This window comes from Macaca thibetana, chromosome 12, assembly GCF_024542745.1.
Source record: "Macaca thibetana thibetana isolate TM-01 chromosome 12, ASM2454274v1, whole genome shotgun sequence".
NCBI classification, from domain to species: Eukaryota; Metazoa; Chordata; class Mammalia; order Primates; family Cercopithecidae; genus Macaca; species Macaca thibetana.
Window position 1 is genome coordinate 103,521,479 of NC_065589.1, and position 21,015 is coordinate 103,542,493.

General features: G+C 36.2%; 1 non-coding gene across 1 annotated transcript; it reads right to left on the reverse strand.

Annotated features, from left to right (window-relative positions):
- Positions 1-10,985: 10,985 nt before the first annotated feature.
- LOC126933264 (small nucleolar RNA SNORA72) lies at positions 10,986-11,116 on the reverse strand. The gene has a single exon (XR_007718503.1). It is a non-coding gene; the product is annotated as a small nucleolar RNA SNORA72 (small nucleolar RNA).
- Positions 11,117-21,015: the final 9,899 nt, after the last annotated feature.

Consider the following 21,015-nt stretch of genomic DNA (forward strand, 5'->3'; position numbering starts at 1 on the left):
TCTTCTTTTGAGAACTGTCTGTTCATATCCTTTGCCCACTTTTTGATGGGGTTGTTTGTTTTTTTCTTGTAAATTTGTTTGAGTCCTTTGTAGGTTCTGGATATTAGCCCTTTGTCAGATGAGTAGATTGCAAAAATTTTCTCCCATTCTGTAGGTTGCCTGTTCACTCTGATGGTAGTTTCTTTTGCTGTGCAGAAGCTCTTTAGTTTAATTAGATCCCATTTGTCAATTTTGGCTTTTGTTGCCATTGCTTTTAGTGTTTTAGACATGAAGTCCTTGCCCGTGCCTATGTCCTGAATGGTATTACCTAGGTTTTCCTCTAGGGTTTTTATGGTATTATGTCTAACATTTAAGTCTCTAATCCATCTTGAATTAATTATCGTATAAGGAGTAAGGAAAGGATCCAGTTTCAGGTTTCTACTTATGGCTAGCCAATTTTCCCAGCACCATTTATTAAATAGGGAATCCTTTCCCCATTTCTTGTTTCTCTCAGATTTGTCAAAGATCAGATGGCTGTAGATGTGTGGTATTATTTCTGAGGACTCTGTTCTGTTCCATTGGTCTATATCTCTGTTTTGGTACCAGTACCATGCTGTTTTGGTTACTGTAGCCTTGTAGTATAGTTTGAAGTCAGGTAGTGTGATGCCTCCAGCTTTGTTCTTTTGACTTAGGGTTGTCTTGGCAATGCGGGCTCTTTTTTGGTTCCATATCAACTTTAAAGCAGTTTTTCCCAATTCTGTGAAGAAACTCATTGGTAGATTGATAGGGATGGCATTGAATCTATAAATTACCTTGGGCAGTATGGCCATTTTCACGATATTGATTCTTCCTATCCATGAGCATGGTATGTTCTTCCATTTGTTTGTGTCCTCTTTTATTTCACTGAACAGTGGTTTGTAGTTCTCCTTGAAGAGGTCCTTTACATCCCTTGTAAGTTGGATTCCTAGGTATTTTATTCTCTTTGAAGCAATTGTGAATGGAAGTTCATTCATGATTTGGCTGTTTGTCTGTTACTGGTGTATAAGAATGCTTGTGATGTTTGTACATTAATTTTGTATCCTGAGACTTTGCTGAAGTTTCTTATCAGCTTAAGGAGATTTTGGGCTGAGACAATGGGGTTTTCTAAATATACAATCATGTCATCTGCAAAGAGGGACAATTTGGCTTCTTCTTTTCCTAACTGAATACCCTTGATTTCTTTCTCTTGCCTGATTGCCTTAGCCAGAACTTCCAACACTATGTTGAATAGGAGTGGTGAGAGAGGGCATCCCTGTCTTGTGCCAGTTTTCAAAGGGAATTTTTCCAGTTTTTGCCCATTCAGTATGATATTGGCTGTGGGTTTGTCATAAATAGCTCTTATTATTTTGAGGTATGTTCCATCAATACCGAATTTATTGAGCGTTTTTAGCATGAAGGGCTGTTGAATTTTGTCAAAGGCCTTTTCTGCACTATTGAGATAATCATGTGGTTTTTGTCTTTGGTTCTGTTTATATGCTGGATTACGTTTATTGACTTGCGTATGTTGAACCAGCCTTGCATCCCAGGGATGAAGCCCACTTGATCATGGTGGATAAGCTTTTTGATGTGCTGCTGGATCCAGTTTGCCAGTATTTTATTGAGGATTTTTTCATCAATGTTCATCAGGGATATTGGTCTAAAATTCTCTTTTTTTTGTCTCTGCCAGGCTTTGGTATCAGTATGATGTTGGCCTCATAAAATGAGTTAGGGAGGATTCCCTCTTTTTCTATTGATTGGAATAGTTTCAGAAGGAATGGTACCAGCTCTTCCTTGTACCTCTGGTAGAATTCAGCTGTGAATCCATCTGGTCCTAGACTTTTTTTCGTTGGTAGGCTATTAATTATTGCCTCAATTTCAGAGCCTGTTATTGGTCTATTCAGGGATTCAGCTTCTTCCTGGTTTAGTCTTGGGAGAGTGTAAGTGTCCAGGAAATTATCCATTTCTTCTAGGTTTCTAGTTTATTTGCGTAGAGGTGTTTATAGTATTCTCTGATGGTAGTTTGTATTTCTGTGGGGTCGGTGGTGATATCCCCTTTATCATTTTGTATTGCGTCTATTTGATTCTTCTCTCTTTTCTTTTTTATTAGTCTTGCTAGTGGTCTATCAATTTTGTTGATCTTTTCAAAAAACCAACTCCTGGATTCACTGATTTTTTGGAGGGTTTTTTATGTCTCTATCTCCTTCAGTTCTGCTCTGATCTTAGTTATTTCTTGCCTTCTGCTAGCTTTTGAATGTGTTTGCTCTTGCTTCTCTAGTTCTTTTAAATGTGATGATAGAGTGTCAATTTTAGATCTTTCCAGCTTTCTCTTGTGGGCATTTAGTGCTATAAATTTCCCTCTACATACTGCTTCAAATGTGTCCCAGAGATTCTGGTATGTTGTATCTTTGTTCTCATTGGTTTCAAAGAACATCTTTATTTCTGCCTTCATTTCATTATGTACCCAGTAGTCATTCAGGAGCAGGTTATTCAGTTTCCATGCAGTTGAGCGGTTTTGATTGAGTTTCTTAGTCCTGAGTTCTAGTTTGATTGCACTGTGGTCTGAGAGACAGTTTGTTATAATTTCTGTTCTTGTACATTTGCTGAGGAGTGCTTTACTTCCAATTATGTGGTCAATTTTGGAATACGTGTGATGTGGTGCTGAGTAGAATGTATATTCTGTTGATTTGGGGTGGAGAGTTCTGTAGATGTCTATTAGGTCTGCTTGCTGCAGAGATGAGTTCAATTCCTGGATATCCTTGTTAACTTTCTGTCTCGTTGATCTGTCTAATGTTGACAGTGGTGTTGAAGTCTCCCATTATTATTGTATGGGAGTCTAAGTCTCTTTGTAAGTCTTTAAGGACTTGCTTTATGAATCTGGGTGCCTCTGTATTGGGTGCATATATATTTAGGATAGTTACCTCTTCCTGTTGAATTGATCCCTTTACCATTATGTAATGGCCTTCTTTGTCTCTTTTGTTCTTTGATGGTTTTAAGTGTGTTTTAACAGAGATTAGTATTGCAAACCCTGCTTTTTTTGTTGTTGTTGTTCCCCATTTGCTTGGTAGATCTTCCTCCATTCCTTTATTTTGAGTCTATGTGTGTCTCTGCATGTGAGATGGGTCTCCTGAATACAGCAAACTGATGGGTCTTGACTCTTTATCCAGTTTGCCAGTCTGTGTCTTTTAATTGGAGCATTTAGTCCATTTACATTTAAGGTTAATATTGTTATGTGTGAACTTGATCCTGCCATTATGATATTAACTGGTTATTTTGCTCGTTAGTTGATGCAGCTTCTTCCTAGCCTCGATGGTCTTTATATTTTGGCATGTTTTTGCAATGGCTGGTACCGGTTGTTCCTTTCCATGTTTAGTGCTTCCTTCAGGGTCTCTTGTAAGGCAGGCCTGGTGGTGACAAAATCTCTAAGCATTTGCTTATCTGTAAAGGATTTTATTTCTCCTTCACTTATGAAACTTAGTTTGGCTGGATATGAAATTCTGGGTTGAAAATTCTTTTCTTTAAGAATGTTGAATATTGGCCCCCACTCTCTTCTGGCTTGTAGAGTTCCTGCCGAGAGATCCACTGTTAGTCTGATGGGCTTCCTTTTGTGGGTAACCCGACCTTTCTCTCTGGCTGCCCTTAAGATTTTTTCCTTCATTTCAACTTTGGTGAATCTGGCAATTATGTGTCTTGGAGTTGCTCTTCTCGAGGAGTATCTTTGTGGCGTTCTCTGTATTTCCTGGATTTGAATGTTGGCCTGCCCTACTAGGTTGGGGAAGTTCTCCTGGATGATATCCTGAAGAGTGTTTTCCAACTTGGTTCCATTTTCCCCCTCACTTTCAGGCACCCCAATCAGATGTAGATTTGGTCTTTTTACATAATCCCATACTTCTTGCAGGCTTTGTTCATTTCTTTTTCTTCTTTTTTCTTTAGGTTTCTCTTCTCACTTCATTTCATTCATTTGATCCTCAGTCGCTGATACTCTTTCTTCCAGTTGATCGAGTCGGTTACTGAAGCTTGTGCATTGTCAAGTATTTCTCGTGTCATGGTTTTCATCTCTGTCAATTCGTTTATGGCCTTCTCTGCATTAATTATTCTAGTTATCAATTCTTCCACTCTTTTTTCAAGATTTTTAGTTTCTTTGCGCTTGGTACATAATTCCTCCTTTAGCTCTGAGAAGTTTGATGGACTGGAGCCTTCTCTCATCTTGTCAAAGTCATTCTCTGTCCAGCTTTGATCCATTGCTGGCGATGAGCTGCATTCCTTTGCAGGGGGAGATGTGCTCTTATTTTTTGAATTTCCAGCTTTTCTGCCCTGCTTTTTCCCCATCTTTGTGGTTTTATCTGCCTCTGGTCTTTGATGATGGTGACGTACTGATGGGGTTTTGGTGTGGGTGTCATTCCTGTTTGTTAGTTTTCCCTCTAACAGTCAGGACCCTCAGCTGTAGGTCTGTTGGAGATTGCTTGATGTCCACTCCAGACCCTGTTTGCCTGGGTATCAGCAGCAGAGGCTGCAGAAGATAGAATATTGCTGAACAGCAAGTGTACCTGTCTGATTCTTGCTTTGGAAGCTTCCTCTCAGGGGTGTACTCCACCGTGTGAGGTGTGGGGTGTCGGTCTGCCCCTAGTGGGGGATGTCTCCCAGTTAGGCTACTCAGGTGTCACGGACCCACTTGAGCAGGCAGTCTGTCCATTCTCAGATCTCAACCTCCATGTTGGGAGATCCACTGCTCTCTTCAAAGCTGTCAGACAGAGTCATTTGCGTCTGCAGAGGTTTCAGCTGCTTTTGTTGTTGTTGTTGTTGTTGTTGTTGTTTAGCTGTGCCCTGTCTCCATAGGTGGAGTCTACAGAGACAGGCAGGACTCCTTGAGCTGCTGTGAGCTCCACCCAGTTCGAGCTTCTCAGCCGCTTTGTTTATCTACTTAAGCCTCAGCAATGGCGGGCGCCCCTCACCCAGCCTCGCTGCTCCCTTGCTGGGAGATCACAGACTGCTGTGCTAGCAATGAGGGAGGCTCCGTGGGCGTGGGACCCTCCCGGCCAGGTGTGGGATATAATCTCCTGGTGTGCCCATTTGCTAAGTCCTTGGTAGAGCGCAGTATTTGGGTGTGAGTTACCTGATTTTCCAGGTGTTGTGTGTCTTAGTTCCCCTGGCTAGGAAAAGGGATTCCCTTCCCCCTTGCGCTTCCCAGGTGAGGCGATGCCTCGCCCTGCTTCAGCTCTTGCTGGTCGGGCTACAGCAGCTGACCAGCACCGACTGTCCTGCACTCCCTAGTGAGATGAACCCAGTACCTCAGTTGAAAATGCAGAAATCACCTGTCTTCTGTGTGGCTCGCGCTGGGAGTTGGAGACTGGAGCTGTTCCTATTCGGCCATCTTGCTCCGCCCCCAGTAATGAACATTCTTTATCACTTTTCTGCCATTCCCTTCCTTCACTCTGCTCATTGCAGTAGAGACGGATGGCTTGAGATGAAGCAGTTACTGAGGACCATGAGACAAACTCATTTGTAAGAATGGTGAAGCAACTAAATCTACAAAGTCAAGATACCATGTCTCATTATGAGATAAAATTAAGCTTCTATCTTATTAAAACCAATATTATTTTGGGGTTTCTCTTAGAATTGAATTTATCTTTATGGATAGAAATATGATGTAATACATAAATTATTTGGGATGACATGTTGTATCCAAATTCCTGGCATTTTTTAACCCTCTGTCTACTGTCATTTAATTTTATAGCTGTGGTTGCAAACAAGAGTCTCAGAGAGATTTAAATGGCACAAGGACATAGTTTTTCAGCCAGTAAGTGTTCAAACAGTTATTTTTCCAATATTAAAAGTCATGAGTTACACATAAAATCTGGCATTTGGGAGTGCAAATGCATCACAATAACAGTCAGAGTTGAGTTTACATGAGGCAGATGTAATCATACCTAATCTGTTTCATACACTTATATTACTTACTGGGTATATTATGGAAAACACCACATATAAGAAGTTCTCCTTTGTTCTCTCTTCTATTCATCCAATGCTTTTGAACTACAGTACTCCCATTCTAAATAATGGGAATATGGTGGCAACAGGGACTACCAAAGTCCTTACATTTTAGAAACAGAAGACAGACAAGGTTATTCAAGTAAACAGAAATCCAAATAGATATTTTCTGATAGTTCTAAGTATAATGGAGATAATGAAAAAACATGTGGAGAGAGAGACAGTGACTGATGTTAGGGAATGGGATCCTGTGGATTAGATTATCATGAGAACCTCTCTGAGGAGAGGCCATTTGAACTGAGACCTGAGTGACAACCAGGAGTCAGCTATTCAAGACCTAGGGGAAGATGATTTTAGGTGGACAGAATGGCACCTAAAAATAACTTACAATAAAAATGAGAAAAAATAATGTTTCTCAGACAGAAAGATAATTTCTGGTACATCATACTTTACAAGGTGTTGTGAGTCATAGCTACCTAGGAATTCTCCCAATTTTCCTGGGACTATAAAAACGACAAAAAGACATCCTCTTCTTGGTCATACATGGTGGCTGAGGCCTGTAATCCCAGCACTGTGGGAGACTGAGCTGCCGGATCAATTAAGGCTGGCCAACATGGTAAAACCCCATCTCTACTCAAAATACAAAAAATAGCTGGAAATGCTGGGGCACACCTGTAATTCCAGCTACTCAGGAGGCTGAGGCATGAAAATCACTCGAACCCGGGAGGCAGAGATTGCAGTGAGCAGAGCTTGCACCACTGCACTCCAGCCTGGGTGACAGAGTGAGACTCTGTCTCAAAAAAAAAAAAAAAAAAAAAAAAAAAAAAAAGAAAAGAAAAGAAAAAAAGAAATCCTCTTTTCTCTGTTTAAAACTTTCAATTTCAAAAAAAGAAAAGTTAAAAGGCTGACTGTTGCTCAGTAATCCCACAGACTGATTAAATATGTTAAGCTTAACTAATGGAGGGTAATGGTGTCCACAAAATGTTAATTGTATAAATACAACAGGCTGCTAGGTGTACATATGCTTCTGTTCAGAGCCTTTTACTTTTCCATTTTGTTTTATTCAAAATATGCTGAAAGTTATTAGTTCATGAATCTGAAGAAGCAGACTGATGCTCATCTCTTAATCAAGCAAGTGTTTAAAACATAAATTCCATTTAAATGTCAGTGTAAAAACGGAAAGCCTTAGTTGACTAATTTAATGATATACCAACAGCTTTGTGAGGAAAACTGAGCAGTCTATGATTATCATATAATCACAAACACACACACACACTCAGAAACACACATAAGTACATTTTCTTTTAAAACTCAAGTTCACTTAGATTGGTGGAAAAGCTCCTTTCTTAAACAGAAATTTAAAAGTATTAAGTATTAGCATTTTTTCATCAACTCAATAAATTTATCTTGACTTTTTGCAACTGAACGAAATGTTGAGTTAAAAAAAATAAACCTTGGCACGTACCTTAGGTGGGGAGTGCATATGTATACAAACAGCCATTCTTAATTAAGGAAACACCATATCACAAACAATCAGAGCTGAGCTCTTTGAAACGTTCCCTCCTATGCCAGCATAATATTTAACCACTATCAAATTTTCTGCATTCTGCATAATGTGCCGGTAATTAACCTTATAAACTTATTTTCTGAGTAACTCTCATAGTTGATAAATGTAGGTAAGGGCAAAACTCAGCAAGGTTATTGAATAACAATCAGTGCATCCAGAATGAAAAATAACCCTCCTTCTTCTGAAATAAGATATGAATAGACTTCATCCTAGTAATTAATGTTGCTGCATTTTGCATGAAGATGGGGTATTTTTCATTTAAAGCCCACGTGTTAATTTTCCTTCACAGATAAGCCAAAAACCTTGACTCTGTCATCAGACCTTTGGCATCTCCTTCTGTTTCAGTCCTGGGACTGTGCCAATACACAGCTATTCTGTATTTGAACTTCCATACTGGGGTTGGGGCATAGATAGTCACCAGAATTCACTTTGTTTTCAATCAGATTCAGATGAAAAGAAGTCACATAAAAACCAAATACTACTCCTATTAACCAAGCATATGCCAAACATTCGTCTGAAAGACAAGGAACCCTAAAAATCAGCATTCGAAAGCTAAAGATAAAAGCTATTATAGGAGAATGATAATTGGGACCACGCAGTGCCAAGTGATGACATTTTGCAACAATCTCCCAAAGTTACAGTGATTTGGAATCTTCAAATAACTCTGAAAAATTAATTAAGAGACTTGTGTTCCAGTCCAGCTCTGCACCTGGCTGGTGGTAAGGCCTTCAAATTATCATTATGTTTCTAAGAATCTTAATTTCTTTATCTGCACAAAGTGGAGATTGGTCTTGAATACTCCTTAGGCCTCATCCAAAAATAAAATTTGTATGACTTTGGAATGATTCAATTTTTTTTTATTAGGAAAATATAAATTACATATTTCCTAAAGCAAGAAGCAATCGCTTTTGTGAGTAGCAGCTTTTATCATAGTTTTCTGGTTTTAACAATCTTTCAGTAGCTTGCCACTGTCCATATAACAAAGGTATTATCATGGGTCTCATGACCCTACAGAATCATATCTCTATATTTTATACTCATCTCCCACCTGTTGCTATAAATCTTCATTTTAAATTACAGAATAACAAACTATGTGCAGTATTTTGAATATGCAATTCTATTTCACTCTATTGCCAATACTCTTTTTCAACACCCCCATTAATCCAGTTAATTTCTGTCTGTAATCAAAAGCCCCATTAAAGCAAGACTGCTTCCCTAAAGATTATGTTGTGCCAAACAGTTAATCCCTTCCTCGTCTGTACTATCCTTTTGCCACATACCTCTTTTCCGTCATTTACATTTATGAGCTATCATAGTCAATTCAACATAAAACAAAGCTTATATTATGTTCTTCCTTGCATTACCTAGCACTATGCCTTATAGGTAGGAAATGCTCAGTATGTATGGATAAAATTAAAATCCTTGATCTTTGTGATTTTGAATGATCCTTTGTTATATGTGCTAATTTAGTTCCATTTACCTTAATAAGCTAGTTTGAGAATATCCTTAGGACTTGTACTGATCAGTTTAGTAAAACATTTTAAAACAGTCAATTACTGTTTGATTGTACAGTGTCAATCATTAGAGTAAAAATTGTAACACTGGTAGGGATATTTCTGCACTATAATAGGAAGACATCAAATATTTCTTCTGTAGTTTTAAAGTGTAAATAAATATCAAAAATTCTTAACACATGGCCAGTATTTACAAAGATAATCAAATATTTTAATGAAACAGTTGAAAAAATTGTAAGCTATGTATGTCTACATAACATATATGTGTTTTAAATATTAATACTCAATTGCTAAACATAGAGGTGCCATTTGTTGGTAAATATGCTGTAATATACTAAATGAAATGAGCCAGCCCCCAAAAGAAAATATTGCATGATTTAACTTATATATAGAATCTTTACAAGTTGCATACATAGAAACAGAATTGAATAGTGTCTATCAGGAAAGGGGAGAAAGCAGAAACAGGAAGTCAGTCAAAGAGTACAAACTTGCAGCCATGTAGGATGAATACATCTAGAGATCTGATGTGCAGCATGAGGAATATATTGCATTATATGTTGAAATTTCCTACAACTGTAGATTTCAGGTGCTCCCATCACAGAATAAAAGGTAATGAAAGGTGACGGATATGTTAATTTGCTTGACTATAGTAATCATTTTAAAATATATGTATATCAATACATCTTGTAAACCTTAAATGTATATAATAAAAATAAATTTAAAATGAGAAATCTTTAGATTTGTAATAGTGGTTATTGCAAGTCATTTAAAATTTAACATAAAAATTCAATGTGTAATAAATAATGACCTAGAACATGCTGTAGAAAAAACAAAGTGCCAAGTTCAAAAACACTGATACATAATTTTTGAAAGTACAGAAATTAAAAGTATGCCTTGGACATGGTTGATGTTCAACATGTATTTTTGAAATTAAAAAAAGACTATAAGAAATGATTGCTATTGTGATGTGACTTTTTGATTTTGTTTACTTTTATCCATTTAATTTCTACTTTTACTCTATTTTCCCATTTAAGAAATATGCCCAAAATCAAATCTTACTCTCTCACAGCCATAGATGTAATTTCAGAGAAAGTGAAAGAAGTGATGATATTAAAAGAGTAACAAATATTTAGTTTTTAATTTTATATTACAGATAAACCAAAAATACCTGATTACACTCTCTTTTGTGACCAAACATTTTTTTCATTGTTGTGCTTAATAAATGTTGGTTCAGTGTCAGAATGCGTGGATGGAGGAAGGGATGGATGGCTGCATGATTCAACAAATAATAGTGGAAATGAATAACTGCTTATATAACTAAGGCACAGGGGTCATCTAGGGAGTGGCTGACAAGTTGGTGATGTATAATATAGCATCCAGAGTATGTTCGTTCACAGTATTTCAGGATTAATTCTTATTTTTTCAGTCTTTTTCACATTGTCTCATACTAACCAAGCTCATAAAACTGATGCAAAATTGAATGCAAATTTAATAACTTACAAAAAGAAATACAGCTGCTAGGTAGACAATATTTATAGTTTTACTGGCCAAATTATTTACTTTGTAAGAAATTACTTGGAAAATCAAAATATAAAGACAAGATTGCTAATGAAATATAAATTAGTACAAGGGGTGTTAACGTAAATGATTACAATGTTAAACCGTGTCATGTCCAGTGAATACTTCAAAATTAATATTACCAAATTCGACTTCTGTTGAAAATGTATTGTCTAGGATAACCAATATTATTCTAAGCAATTAATTTCCTAGTTTCTTAATTAGTATCAAATGTCTTTTAATCATTAATTTTAACATGTTGCCGAGACAGACATTCCTTATTTATTTTATTTTTATCTAAGAAATTGCATGTCATCACAAGAAACATTTAAAAAATATGATAACTTTTTGTTTTCTTTTGTCTGGTTTATCACCAGCATTTATAAGACCAGACCTAGGGAATGGCTACATGTGGGTACATATGCATGTTCTTAATGTAGCAAATGTTTAGCTTATCCTGACTGTCACATAATCAGAACATTGAGAATATTCACAGAAAATATGATAACTCTTTGAATGTTAGAAAAACAACCAAACATTCATTGATACAAGATAGGATACTAATGTCAGAAGAAATGCTTAATTCAATTGATGGAAAAGAATATCAATAAAAATAATTATTTGGTATCACCTAAATTAAGATACATCAATTTCACTAATGCTTTGTGAAGAAGAGTTTATAACCAGGATAAGTTCTAGACAATTTTTGTTGTTTGGACTCATGGTAAAAACAGTAACATCATATTGAAGTGAATAATTGTAAATGATATCTTTAAAACTGTTACTTAGAATTGTTCTGGCAGTATGACAGCCTTGATGCTCTGAAAAACTATGCAGTATTAAACACCTAGGAATGCTGAATAAATTTTGACAACTATATCTTTAAATGCATAGGAGAGCTCACAAGAGGCTAAAGGAAAATCCAAAGAGGACCAAAACAAAAAGAAAGCTGACACTAAAGTGATAAGCAAGAACTGAAGCCACATCTGTTCTATAGATATATGGTGAAACCAGAAATCCAAAACTGTGAGTATTAATCATCACCTGGAGAAAGGAGAAAAAGGTCGTGGTGGAGCAACAGAATCCTCACATACATCCAACATCTTTAAGCTACTACATCTCCAGTACAAACATAGGCTAGAAATACATACATACATACACACACGCACACACACACACACACACGTGTCAGTAAAACAAATAAGACAGCAAAGTTAAATACCTTTTGTTTTGGTTTTTTTTTTTTTTTTTTTTTCTGCTTTGGTTAAGATTTTGGGGAAAATATATGCAATTATTGGCTTGAATTAAAAAGAGTTAAGATTTTAATTAAGAATACGTACACAGTTTAGGCCGGGCGCGGTGGCTCACGCCTGTAATCCCAGCACTTTGGGAGGCCGAGGCGGGCGGATCACGAGGTCAGGAGATCGAGACCATCCTGGCTAACACGGTGAACCCCGTCTCTACCAAAAATATAAAAAATCAACTGGGCGTGGTGGCGGGCGCCTGTAGTCCCAGCTACTCAGGAGGCTGAGGCAGGAGAATGGCGTGAACCCGTGAGGCGGAGTTTGCCATGAGCCGAGATCTCGCCTTTCAAAAAAAAAAAAAAAAAAAAAGTACTTACATAGTTTAGAAAGCCATAGGCAAAAAATAATCACTCAAATTAGTAAAGATAGATGAAAAAAGATATATAGAGATATAATAGATGAAAAAAGAGAGAGGAAAGAAAGAAGAGAAAAAACTCAAAAAAAAAAAAAAAGAAAAGAAAAGAAAAGAGAGAGACAGAAAGAAAAAAAAAGCAAGCCAGCCTTAAAAGCGACTAGACAAAATGACACAGAAAATACAGAAGACAATGAAAATAATGACAGCAGATTTCTTTGGGGAGAAAAGACTATCCAGAAAACAGTAGAACAATAGCTTTAAAGTATAAAAAGGGCAGACAAAAGAAACAAAACATTAAAAAATAAAAGAAACCTGTGGATCCAAAATTCTATACCTAATAAAATCATCCTTGAAAACCAAGATGAAATAGACTTTCAAAATATATGTAAAATCTTGAATAATTCATCATCAGGTGTCTAAAACAAGCAAATGTTAAGAATGTCCTTCAGAGAGAAGGAAAATGACACCGGATGGAAATCTGGATCCACAAAAGGATTTGTAACTATGGATTAGGCAAGCATCTTTTTGCAGTATATTATTTCATTTATATAAAGTTCAACAACAACATAAACTAATTAAAGTTTATAGAAATCAGAATAGAGATTATCTCTAGGCAAGCAAAGATGAGGGTAGCAGTGGTGGCATGTATTGAAAAGGAGTGCAAAAATATGTTTAATGTGATGAGATGTTCTATGTCTTTTTTAAAAAGTTTTTTATTGTTGTGTAGAGTAGTTTTAGGTTCACAGCAAAACTGAGAGGAATGAACAGAGATTTCTTATATACTTCCTGCCCGTACACATTCATAGCCTCTCCCATTATGACCATCCCCCACCTAAGTGATACATTAGTTACAATTGATAAACCTACATTGACACAACATTATCACACAAGGTCCATAGTTTATATGAAGGTTCACTCTTGCTGTTGTATGTTCCATGAGTTTGGACAAATGTTTAACGATACAAATCCATAATTATGGTATTATTGTGGTAGTTTCACAGTCCTAATAATCCTCTGTACTCTGCCTATTCATCCCTCCCTCCTCTGTATGTCTTGGCAACCACTGATTATTTTACTCTCTATACATTTGCCTTTTCAACAATGTCATATAGTTGGAATACTACAGTATGTAGCCTTTTTAGGTCACCTTATTTCACCTAGTAGAAGGCATTTAAGTAATTGCCTTGCCTTTTCATGGTCTGATAACCCATTTCCTTTATTGTAGAATAATGTTCCATTTTCCGGATGTATCACAGATTATTTATCCATTGAACTAAATAGGGACATTGTGATTCCTTCCAAGTTTTGGCAGTTATGATTAATGATGATGTAAACACCTGTGCACATAAGATTTTTATTCCTTTGGGTAAATTCCAACTCCTTTGGAAGCATGACTGCTGAATCATATTATAAAAGTATTCTTAGTTATATTTAAAAAGGAAACAAACATCAAACTGCCTTTCAAAGAGACTGTACCATTTTCCATGTCTACCAATAATGAATTAGAGTTCCTGTCACTTCACATCCTCTTCAGCATTTGGTGTTGTCAGTGTTTTGAATTTGGCCATTCTAATACATATGTAGTGGTATCTCATTGTTTTACTTTGCATTTCGCTTATGATATTTGATGTGGAGCATGTTTTCATATGCTTATTTTCCATCTACATATCTTGTTTGGTAAGGTCTGTTAAGTCTTTGGCCTATTTTTAAGTTTTTTGTTGTTGTTATTTTCTTATTGTTGAAGTTTAAGTGCTCTTTGTATATTTTGGATAATAGTCCTTGATCAACTATGTCTTTTTCAAATACTTTCCCCCAGTATGGGGCTTGTCTGTTCATTCACTTGAGAGTGTTTCATGCATGGGAGATAAAACTAACTATTAGTTAAGTCCAACTTATCAATTATTTCTTTTTTTCTTAATTTTTTTCTTCTACTTTTAAGATCCAGAGGAACACATGCAGGTTTGTTACAAGGGTAAATTTTATGTTGCTGGGGGTTGGTGTACAATGATCTCATTACACAGCTAGTGAGCATAGTACCCTATAGGTAGCCTTCCAACCCACAGCCCCCTCCCATTCTCGCTTCTCAAGCACTCCCCAGTGTATATTGCTTCCATCTTTGTGTCCATGTGTACTCAATGTTTAGCTCCCACTTGTGAGTGAGAACGTGGTATTTGGTTTTCCATACCTGCATTAGTTTGCTTAGGATAATAGCTTCCAGCTGCATTCATATTTCTGCAAAGAAAATAATTTTGCATTTTTTATGGCTGCTGTGTGTGTGTGTGTATGTATATTTCACATTTTCTTTATTCAGTCCATCATTGATGGATACTTTAGTTGAATCTGTTTTTGCTATTGTGAATAATGCTGCAATGAACATATTAGTGCATGTGTCTTTTTGGTAGAACAACTTATTTTTCTTTGGGTATATATGCAGCAGTAACATTGCAGGATAAAATGGTAATTTTTTAAGTTCTTTGAGAAACCTTTAAACTGCTTTCTACAGTGGCTATGCTAATTTAAATTTCCACCAGCAGTGTATGCATTCCTTTTCCTCTGTAACCTTGCCACCATCTGTTGTTGGTCTTTCATTTAAGTCTTTAATCCATATTGAGTTATTTTTTTTATTTGGTGAATGGAAGGGGTCCAGTTTCATTCTTCTGTATATGGCTAGCCAGTTATCCCAGCACTGGGTTTTGAAAAAGGAGTCCTTTCCCTATTGTTTGTTATTGTTGACTTTGTCAAAGATCAGGTGGTTGTAGATGTACACATTTATTTCTGGGTTCTCTATCCTGTTTCATTGATCTCTGTGTCTGTTTTTGTACCAGATTTATACTGTTTTGGTTGCTGTATCCCAGTAGTATATTTTGAAGCCAGGTAGTGTGATGCCTCTGGCTTTGTTCTTTTTGCTCAGGATTGCTTTGGTTATTCTGGTTCTTTTTTGGTTCTATATGAATTTTCCCAATTCCGTGAAAAAAATATTGCTAATTTGATTGGAATAGCATTGAATCTGTAAATTGCTTTGGACAGTATGACCATTTTAACAATATTGATTCTTTTATCCCTGAGCATGAATGTTCTTCCATTTGTTTTTGTCATCTCTTATTTCTTTCAGCAGTGTTTTGTAATTCTTATTGTAGAGGTCTTACTGCCTTGGTGAGCTGTATTTAAAGGTATTTTATTCTTTTTTTGGCTATTGTAAATGGGATTGCATTCTTGATTTGGCGATCAGCTTGGATGTTTCTGATATATAGAAATGCTACTGATTTTTGTACATTGACTTTGTTTCGTGAAACCTTACTGAAGTTGTTTTGCAGTTCTAGCAGTCTTTTGATAGAGTCTATGGGGTTTTCTAGGTATAGAGTGTGCAAAGAGAGACAGTTTGACTTTCTTCAGGGTTTGTGCCTTTAATTTCATAACTGAAATCTCATTGCCAAACCCAAGGTCATCAAGAGCTTCTCTTCTGTTGTTTTGTAGGAGTTTTATAGTGTTGTGTTTTACATTTAGGTTTATGATCCATTTTCAGTTAACTTTTGTGAAGAGCCTAAGTTCTGTGTCTAAATTCATTTTTTTCAAGTGAATGTCCAGTTATTCTCATACCATTTATTAAAGAGACAATTTTTTATCCATTGTATTTTCCTTACTCCTTTTTAAAAGATCAGTTGATTATATTTATGTGGGTCTATTTCTGAGCTTTCCATTCTATTTGTAGATTTTTTTTTCTGCCAATATCACACTGTTTCTTTTATTATAGTTTTATAGTAAATCTTAAACTTGGGTAGTGTCAGTTCTTCAAATTTGTTGTTCTTCTTCAATATTGTTTTGGCTATTCTGGATCTTGTGCCTCTTTATATGAACTCTAGAATTAATTTGCTAATAGCTAAAAAAAATAATAACTGTCTGGCAGTTTGATTGAGACTGCATTGAATCTGAAGATCCAACCGGAAATAAATGGCATCTTGACCATACTGGAATCTTTGCCTTGTTCTCAGTCTCAATAAGAAAAACAGCTATTTTCTCACACGTTAGAATGATGTTAGCTATAGTTTTTTAAATAAATGTTTTAGATCAAGTTGGTGAAGTTTCCTGGTATTCTATTTTGCAGGGAGTTTCTTTTAAATCATAAATGGGTATTGAATTTTGTGAAATGCTTTTTCTGTATCTATTGATTATAATTATGTGGCTTTTCTTCTTCAGCCTGATTATGTGATGAATTATATTAATTGATTTTTAAAAGTTGAATTAGCTGTGCATTCCTGAGAACATTCCCTCTTGGTTTTGGTGTACAATTGTTTTCATACAATGTTGGACTTTGTTTGCTACTATTTTGTTAAGGATTTTTGCAACTATGCTTGTGAAAGTAATTAAAATCTTTTTAATTATTGCAATGCATTTGTCTGGTTTTAATATTAGATGATGCTGGACTTATAGAATGAGTTAAGAGGTATTCTCTTTGCTTCTATCTTCTTAAAGAGATCCTTTTTTTAAATTGATACAATTTCTTCCTTGAATGTATGGTAGAATTCACCAGTGAATTCTTATCCGGACCTTGTGCTTTCTGTTTTGGAAGAGTTTTAGTAAGTTCAGGCTGCTATAACAAAATTATATAACCTGGGTAGCCTATAAACAAAAGGAACTTATTTTCAATAGGTGTGGAGAATGGAAAGTCTAAGATAAAGTTGCCAAGTTTTGGTGTCTAACGAGGGACATAGATAGCTTTTCATAGATAGCTTCTCCCTGTGTTCAATACACTATGTGTATCGAAAGGGGAAAGACAGCTTTCTGGTGTTTCTTTTATAAGGGTTCTGGTTCCATTAATGAAAGCACTATTCTCATAATCTAATCACTGTTCAGAAACCCCACCTTTGAATACCATCACACTGATGATTAGATGTTCAACATATAAAATCTGGAGGGACACAAACATTTAGATCATACCATTCCACCCCATCTCCACAAAATTTATGTCCTTCTTGCTTGTAAAATACATTTATTCCATCCCAATAGCCTCAGAAATCTTAACATGTTCCCACATCAACTCAAGTCTGAAGTCCAAAGTTACATGAAAATATTATCTAGATACGGGTGACACTCTCTAGTTGTGAGCTTATAAAATAAACAGGTTATGTTCTTCCAAAGTACTGTGTTGGTACAGGCTTAGGATATACATTCTGATTCCAAAAGGGATCATTAGGAAAGATGACAGAGGTAACAAGTCCCAAGCAAGTCTGAAACCAAACAGGGCAAACGGAATTAAATATTGAGGATCAAAAATAATCTTTCACTCAATGTCCTGCTTTCTGGAAATACAGGATAGGGGTTGGGCACCAGAATCCAGGCAACCTTGTCCTACAAAACCGAGATGGAGATAGCCACATCCCAACAGTTCATGCACTCTGTGCTCTGGAGAAGATGAGATGGCACACAGTGGACACTGCCAACGTTGAATATTTGTGCCCTCTGGAGAGGTAGCCAACTCAGTTCACACTGCACCTGAACCCACTGGAGCCACACCTAGGGCAGCCAAGGAGCATTGTGCTAAAATTCATGGAGCACAGCCTTGAAATCACTTGGACCTCCAGTTCCTTGTACTCTGGGCCTATGATGGGAGGTGGTAACTCCAGTAATTTACAAAATGCCCTCAGGATTATTCCTCTATTGTCTAGATGAGTAGTCCCTGGCTTCTCTTGAGATAGCAAATCCAGACAAATTTTATGAAAATCCTTTGTCTCTACCTTTATTCTCTCCTAAACATATTTTATCATTCCTTGCAACATGAGTAGGCTGAAAATTTTCCAAATGTTTAAGTCCTGCTTCCTTTTTGATTAAAAGTTTGGTCTTTAATCATTTATCTTTTCTTACATTTTATTGTAAGAATTGAAAAGGGCCCAGGACACAATTTAAGCACTTTGCTTAGAAATTTCTTCAGCCAAATACCCAATTCATTGCTCATAACTTTTGCCTTCCACAAAACACAATTCAGCCAAGGTTTTTGTCAGTTATAACAAGGATTGCCTTTTCTCCAGTCTCCAATAACATATTCTTCATTTCTGTCTGCAGGGATTTTTTTCCAATATTTACTGTGAGAACCTGGGTAAACTCCTGGAGGGGAAACTCATGAAAGTGTGGGGTCCCCACTATGACTAGGTCTCTCTGGAGTTTTTAACTCTCATACTTGTCCACACTTAGCCTCCAGCAATGTCAAATACAGTTTAGGTTTTATTACCTTGACAGTGGTTCCCATGGAAGTTTTTACTCTGATACGTTGTGATTCCCTATATCCCCCTGTCAGTTTCTCCAATTTTAGGGACAGTGGTTTGCCCTGTGATCTGACTTCTCTTATGGATCTAAGATTTTTATTTTTTTTATTTTTCAGTTTGTTCAGCTTTTTGCTTACTATTAGGATGGAATGGTGACTTTTAGGCTCTTTATTTACAGAACCCAAGATTTTTTAGATATGACACCAAAACCATGACCCATAAAAGAAAAAAACATGTAAATTAGACTTTATCAAAAGCAATACTTTTTAATCTTCAAAAGTTTCTGCTAAGATAATTAAATAGAAAGACATAGGATGGAAAAAATAAGCATTTGTAAATAATATTTTTGATGAAGTACTTATATCAGGAGTATGTAAAAATGTCTTCAAACCCAATAGGGAAGCAAACAACCCACAAAAAGTCCGCAATGCATTGGTGCACCTTACTAAAGATACAGATATAAGTATGTGAAAAGATGTTTAGCTAAATCAGTCATTATGGAAATATCAAAACATATCTTTCAGAATGTCTCATACAGTGTTTGCTAGTGAGAGTGTAAAATGGCACAAGCTTTTGGAAAACTATTGTATTTTCTTTTTTTAACTTTTAATTTTAGGTTTGAGGGTACATGTGGAGTTTTGTTACATAGATAAACACATGCCATGGCATTTTGTTGTACATATTGTTATATCACCCATGTATCAGTACCCATTAGTTATCTTTTTTGCTCCTCTCCTTCCTTCTACCCCCCGCCCCCACCCCAAGTAGACGCTAGTGTCTACTGCTTTGTTCTTTGTGTTCATAAGCTCTTATCACTTGGTTTCCACTTTATATGAGAACATGTGATATTTGGTTTTCTGTTCCTCCATTAGTTTGCTAAGGATGATAGCCTCCGGCTCCATCCATGTTCCCATAAAAGACACAATCTTGTTCTTTTATGGCTGTATAATACTCATGTTTTGTATGTACCACATTTTCTTTATCCAGTCTGGCATTGATGGTCATTTAGGTTGATTCCATGTCCTTCCATTAATGGGCATTTTGGTCAATTCCATACTGTGAACAGTGCTACAGTGAACATTCACATGCATGTTTCTTTCTGGTAGAATGCTTTATGTTCCTCTGGGTATATACCCAGTAATGGGTTTGTTGGGTCGAATGGTAGTTCTGCTTTTAGCACTTTGAGGAATCACCATACTGTCTTCCATAATGGTTGAAATAATTTATACTCCCAGCAACAGTGTATATATAAGGGTTCCCTTTTCTCTGCAACCTTGCCAGCATCTGTAGTTTTTGGACTTTTTAAATTATAGCCATTCTGACTGGTGTGAGATAGGTATCTCATTGTGCGTTTGATTAGCATTTCTCTAATGATTAGTGATATTGAGCTTTCCTTCCTATGATTGTTGGCCACATGTATTTCTTCTTTTGAGAAGTGTCTGTTCATGTCCTTTGCCCACTTTTTTAGGAGTTGTTTTTCTCTTGTAAATTTGTTTAAGTTCCTGATAGATGCTGGACATTAGACCTTTGTCAGATGCATGGTTTGCAAATATTTTCTCCAATTCTGTAGGTTGTTTGCGTACTCTGTTGATGGTTTCTTTTGCTGTGCAAAAGTTCTTTAGTTTAATTAGATCCCATTTGTCAATGTTTGCTTTTGTTGCAATTGTTTTTGGTGTCTTTGTCATGAAATCTTTGCCTATTCGTATGTCCAGGATGGTATTGCCTAGGTTGTTTTCCAGGGTTTTTATAGTTTTGGGTTTTAAATTTAAGTCTTTAATTCATATTGTGTTGATTTTTGTATATGGCATAATGAAGGTGTCCAGCTTCACTGTTCTGCATATGGGTAGCCAATTTTTCCAACACCATTGATTGAATCTTTTACTCATTGTTTGTTTTTGTCAGCTTTGTCAAATATCAGACAGTTGTAGATGTGTAGTCTTATTTCTGGGCTGTCTATTCTGTTCCATTGGTCTATGTGTCTATTTTGTAATAGCACCATGCTGTTTTGGTCACTGTATCCATGTAGTATAGTTTAAAGTCAGTTATTGTGATACCTCCAGCTTTGTTCTTTTTGCTTAGGACTGCTTTGCTATTCAGGCTTGTTTTTGGATCCATATAAATTTTAAAATAACTTTTTCTAGTTCTGTGAAGAATGCTGTTGGTAGTTTCATAGGAATAGAATCTGTAATTGCTTTGGGAAGTATAGCCACTCTAATGATATTGATTCTTCCTATCCATAAGGATGGAAATTTTTTCCATTTGTTTGTGTCTTCTTTTATTTCTTTGAGCTGTGTTTTGTAGTTCTCGTTGTAGAGCTCTTTCACCTCCCTAATTAGCTGTATTACTAGGGCTGTGTGTGTGTGTGTGTGTGAATTATGAATGGGATTGCCTTTCTGATTTGGCTTTCAGTTTGCTTGTTTTTGGTGTATAGGAATGCTAGTAATTTTTGTACATTGATTTTGTATCCTAAAACTTTAGT